This window comes from Neoarius graeffei, chromosome 10 (assembly GCF_027579695.1).
Source record: "Neoarius graeffei isolate fNeoGra1 chromosome 10, fNeoGra1.pri, whole genome shotgun sequence".
Classification (NCBI taxonomy): domain Eukaryota; kingdom Metazoa; phylum Chordata; class Actinopteri; order Siluriformes; family Ariidae; genus Neoarius; species Neoarius graeffei.
The window spans coordinates 59367922-59373511 of NC_083578.1; the positions used below are offsets into that span (position 1 = coordinate 59367922).

Sequence of the window (5590 nt, forward strand, 5' to 3'; positions counted from 1 at the left end):
GTCATATTTATATCTAAAATATATATGTAGACATATAAAGCAGGAATATAAAATAAATGTATTAACATTATGTGGAAAAAATATAAAAAGTGTAAAAACAAAATCTGTACTAATAAGACAATTAAAGAGCAAAGGAGACAGGAGGGGGGTTTAATGTTGGAGTTTTTGCTGCAATATAATAATTTCTCCAGAAGAGTACATTATTTACCATTTCCCACTGTGGAATTCAGAAGAAAGTCCATTCTCCTGTAAACAAACTGAAAACTGGGGACACTTGTAAATATCCTTGGTTAACATGTGTATAAAGAATATGCCACATGATAATGTGAAAATTAACAATAAATATTTATGATCTATCCTTATGATCATATCGTGTAACAAACAATGCCCTTGGGTGAGTTAAAAAAAAAAAAGGAGTAGTTTCCACTGGTATAGGCAGGTGAGAAAAAGAACTTCAATCCAGAACGGAAAGGTGGCCCCGCATTCATAAAAGAGATGAAAAAGGGTTATTCTTTTATAGTTACAGAACAACACTTGACCACAGTAAAGAGCTTTCACTTGGAGATGAATGATTATAAATCCGCAGTGCAGTAGTGTACACCTGTAAGTAATAATTCATTTTATTAATCCCAATTTGTGAATTCTGATAATGTAGTCCTCAACTACAAACACTACACAAACCAACCAGCCTGGGATGGGTTTCCCAAAAGCATAGCAGATATGCAGAACCTTTATTTTTAAATAAATTTCTGAGTGGATAGTATCTCCATCCTTGACTCTTGTATGCTGCATAAATGGGAATAAAAAATATATATATTTTTTTGAGAGTTAAAATCGACCGCAAAGTTGGCATTTGAGCTGCCCCGCTGAGCCAGCCATGCCTGAGTGTGTGACGTCACAGCGGTAACCGGTTTTAAGGCCGAGGCCTTTTACAGCTACAGACCAAAGTCATATAAATAAAAATTTATGGTGAAAGTAAGAAATGCTGTTAGTGACTTGCTCAACTAAGACTGATTTGACTTCACTGATTGTGGGTTGACTCTCATTAAAACAGGATAGGTGTTATAACTTATACAACATATATTATGTACATGCATACATTTTCACTGATAAAACGTAAAAGGCTAATTAAAAAATCAGATGAACTGAGACAATCACATTCTGAAGCAAATTACATAATCTTATACTGGTAACTTAAACACACAATACAAGTTACATGTATTAATCTAAATGCAGGTAAACATGTTGTTTTTGTTGTTGTTTTTTTTATCCAAATGAGAATCGGAGCTTACCCGTCTGTGTTCTTGCTTCTTGAAGGCCGATCTTGTGGCCGATTGTTTTGAAACAATCTGACTTTCAGTTGTTTGTTCAGTTCTCCATTCATTCGCTTCTTCCATGTAAGGGCGAGATGGCAGCAATATCCAGTGATGAAATCAGATAGCTGCTCCACTCATTCACTATTTTGTCCATACTGAGTACCATTGTCCATTACTGCTCGGCTCAGGCAATTACTAAAACCCGGAACGGGACGGAATGTCACCGGTTTTAGCAACAAATGCGGGGAGGTCACTGCCTGAGAGATATGTCCCGTCCCATTCCATTCCAGGTTTTAGCAATAACCCTCGGCTCACTCTGGGAAGACTGGTGCAACTGAACTTTGCTTTAAAAAAAAATACATAAATAAAATAAATACTTTCTTTTCTTGTAGTTTTCTTTATCTTTAATTGTTGGTACTGCACCCTCTTTCAATACGGGCTTATAGCCAACACTCTTAAACAGATCAGAGGTCTCATACGAGTCTTCAGTAAAATGTGCAGAGCAGAGGAGAGACCACGTCATAGGCGCCCAATGTGCCCGTGAACTTCTCGCAAAATGCGTCCAAATCTTTGCAGTTTGAGCATTCTTGGACCATGAATGCAACGTAAATCCACCTTCTGTCATGTTGCTGGCAGGTGCAGCAACACATCTACGTGGTATGGTGATAAATTAGCTCAAAATGGAGGATCGGAGTTGCAGTCAGCTATGTGTTTTAGTCTAGTGGAAATGGCGATGAGAGCGATAGACTTCCTGCTGTGACGTTATGGACGTCAAGGTCATTCACTCAGACCGCTACCTATATAAATCACTTTAATCATAAAAATTATAATATTAGATTTATTGTTAACGCTTAAAACTATTCCTGTGCCATTCTTGAGGTCTCAAGGCATTTATAAACGAAAGTGAGGCCATGGCTCTGCGTATATGCTTTAAGATGCTCTTAGCATTAAGAGGCTTTTGGGAAACCCATCCATTTTGTGAAATATTTCGCAGTCGTTTTTGTCCATCACTCATTCACTGGTGAGCCTGTATGCCAGCAAGATGAAAAACAATGGTTTTTGAAATTGGTGTGCTCTTTCAAATCCTAAACCTGTCTTTAACCATGCAGTTTCAAATGTCATGTTTTATTACCTAATTTGTGGAAACTATCACAAACAGAATTTGGTATATCTGATCGGGTAATACAGCTCTAAGACCCACTGTCTCATATGACATCATATGAGACAGATCTCATATGATGTCATCTATGTAGATGACACCCAAATTTATTTTGCTCTATCACCTAATGATTATGCCCTCCTTGAATGTCTCTACCAGTGTATTGACCAAATCAACAACTGGATGTCACAATTTTCTTCAGCTGAACACAGATAAAACAGAAGTAATTCTATTTGGGAAAAAAGATGAAAGACTCAGGATTACCACTATTCTTGACACAAAGGGGATTAAAACAAAAGATATGGTTAAAAATCTTGGTGTTTTCATTGACAGCGAGCTAAACTTTGACAGTCACATGAAAGCAATCACTAAACTGGCATTTTATCACCTAAAAAACATTTCCAAACTAAGATGACTTATGTCAAAAAATGATCTGGAAAAACTTATGCATGCCTTCATCTCTAGTAGGGTTGATTACTGCAATGGCCTTTTCACAGGCCTGCCAAAAAGACCATCAAACGACTTCAGGTGATTCAAAATGCAGTGGCTAGGGTTCTCACACGAACAAAAAGAACAGAGCACATTACTCCAATTCTAAAGTCCCTTCACTGGCTTCCAGTAAGCTACAGAATTGACTTTAAAGCATTGTTGCTGGCGTACAAATCTCTAAATGGTACAGGGCCCAATTACCTCTCTGATATGTTGCAGCGGCCTAACCCAATCAGATCTACCAGATCGCAGCAGCAAAATGTACTGGTAAAACCTGTTGTTAAAACAGTGTGGTGAAGCAGCTTTTAGCTACAGTGGTGCTTGAAAGTTAGTGAACCCTTTAGAATTTTCTATATTTCTGCATAAATATGACCTAAAACATCATCAGATTTTCACACAAGTCCTAAAAGTAGATAAAGAGAACCCAGTTAAACAAATGAGACAAAAATATTCTACTTCATCATTTATTTATTGAGGAAAATGACCCAATATTACATAACTGTGAGTGGCAAAAGTATATGAACCTTTGCTTTCAGTATCTGGTGTGACTCCCTTGTGCAGCAATAACTGCAACTAAATGTTTCTGGTAACTGCTGATCAGTCCTGCACACTGGCTTGGAGGAATTTTAGCTCATTCCTCCATACAGAACAGCTTCAACTCTGGGATGTTGGTGGGTTTCCTCACATGAACTGCTCGCTTCAGGTCCTTCCACAACATTTCCATTGGATTAAGGTCAGGACTTTAACTTGGCCATTCCAAAACATTAACTTTATTCTTCTTTAACCATTCTTTGCTAGAACGACTTGTGTGCTGAGGGTCGTTGTCTTGCTGCATGACCCACCTTCTCTTGAGATTCGGTTCATGGACAGATGTCCTGATATTTTCCTTTAGAATTCGCTGGTATAATTCAGAATACATTGTTCCATCAATGATGGCAAGCCGTCCTGGCCCAGATGCAGCAAAACAGGCCCAAACCATGATACTACCACCACCATGTTTCACAGATGGGATAAGGTTCTTATGCTGGAATGCAGTGTTTTCCTTTCTCCAAACATAGCGCTTATCATTTAAGCCAAAAAGTTCTATTTTGGTCTCATTCATCCACAAAACATTTCTCCAATAGCCTTCTGGCTTGTCCACATGATCTTTAGCAAACTGCAGACGAGCAGCAATGTTCTTTTTGGAGAGCAGTGGCTTTCTCCTTGCAACCCTGCCATGCACACCATTGTTGTTCAGTGTTCTACTGATGGTGGACTCATTAACATTAGACAATGTGAGAGAGGCCTTCAGTTGCTTAGAAGTTACCCTGGGGTCCTTTGTGACCTCGCTGACTATTACACGCCTTGCTCTTGGAGTGATCTTTGTTGGTCGACCACTCCTGGGGAGGGTAACAATGGTCTTGAATTTCCTCCATTTGTACACAATCTGTCTGACTGTGGATTGGTGGAGTCCAAACTCTTTAGAGATGGTTTTGTAACCCTTTGCAGCCTGATGAGCATCAACAACGCTTTTTCTGAGGTCCTCAGAAATCTCCTTTGTTCGTGCCATGACACACTTCCACAAACATGTGTTGTGAAGATCAGACTTTGATAGATCCCTGTTCTTTAAATAAAACAGGGTGCCCACTCACACCTGATTGTCATCCCATTGATTGAAAACACCTGACTCTAATTTCACCTTCAAATTAACTGCTAATCCTAGAGGTTCACATACTTTTGCCACTTACAGATATGTAATATTGGCTCATTTACCTCAATAAATAAATAACCAAGTATAATAATTTTGTCTCATTTGTTTAACTGGGTTCTCTTTATCTACTTTTAGGACTTGTGTGAAAATCTGATGATGTTTTAGGTCATATTTATGCAGAAATATAGAAAATTCTAAAGGGTTCACAAACTTTCAAGCACCACTGTACTATGCAGTACAGCTATGGAACCAACTCCCAGAGGACATTAAAATTGCTCCTGCTGTTGGCAGCTTCAAATCTAGACTAAAGACCAAGCTGTTCTCAGATGCTTTCTGCTAAATATCTGATAACTGATAAATATCATCATCTTTACATGTTTTAAACTTTACTTAACTTTTACAGTCTCTGCATGTTTTAAACTTTACTTAACTTTTATTCCATTTTATTCTGCTGTTTTTACTGAACTTTTACTTCATTTTATTATTTTATTTCTACTATTGTTTAATTATTATTTTTTCTCTTTTCTCCCCCTTTATTTTATGTAATTTTATTTTCTATTGTTTACTGTTTTGCCTTTACCTCTGTAAAGCACATTGAACTGCCACTGTGTATGAAATGCGCTATATAAATAAACTTGCCTTGCCTTACCAAATGAGGTAATAGGGTATTTCAGTGAGAGGACCAAGCACTAAAACAGTAATGCATTTTTATTGATTAACCTTTGAGAATTTCAGTTTTACTTTATTGCACTGCGGATTTGATCCAAATGAATCGCTCACGGATGGCTAACCGCAAGCTCACTACACCGCGGAATTGACCAATGGAACTCGAGTAGCTTCCTCTTGGCAACACCTCGACCAATCACGAAAGCGAAATGCGCACACATCACTTCCGGTATATTTGAGCTTCGTTTGGGAAGAAAAGTGGAAGGAGGG

At 38.1% G+C, this 5590-nt stretch overlaps 1 protein-coding gene across 1 annotated transcript in view; it reads right to left on the reverse strand.

The window, feature by feature from the left end:
* Window positions 1-5590, reverse strand: part of gpr173 (G protein-coupled receptor 173) — a 100893-nt gene that overhangs the window by 58402 nt on the left and 36901 nt on the right. The gene's annotated exons all lie outside the window — the stretch shown is intronic.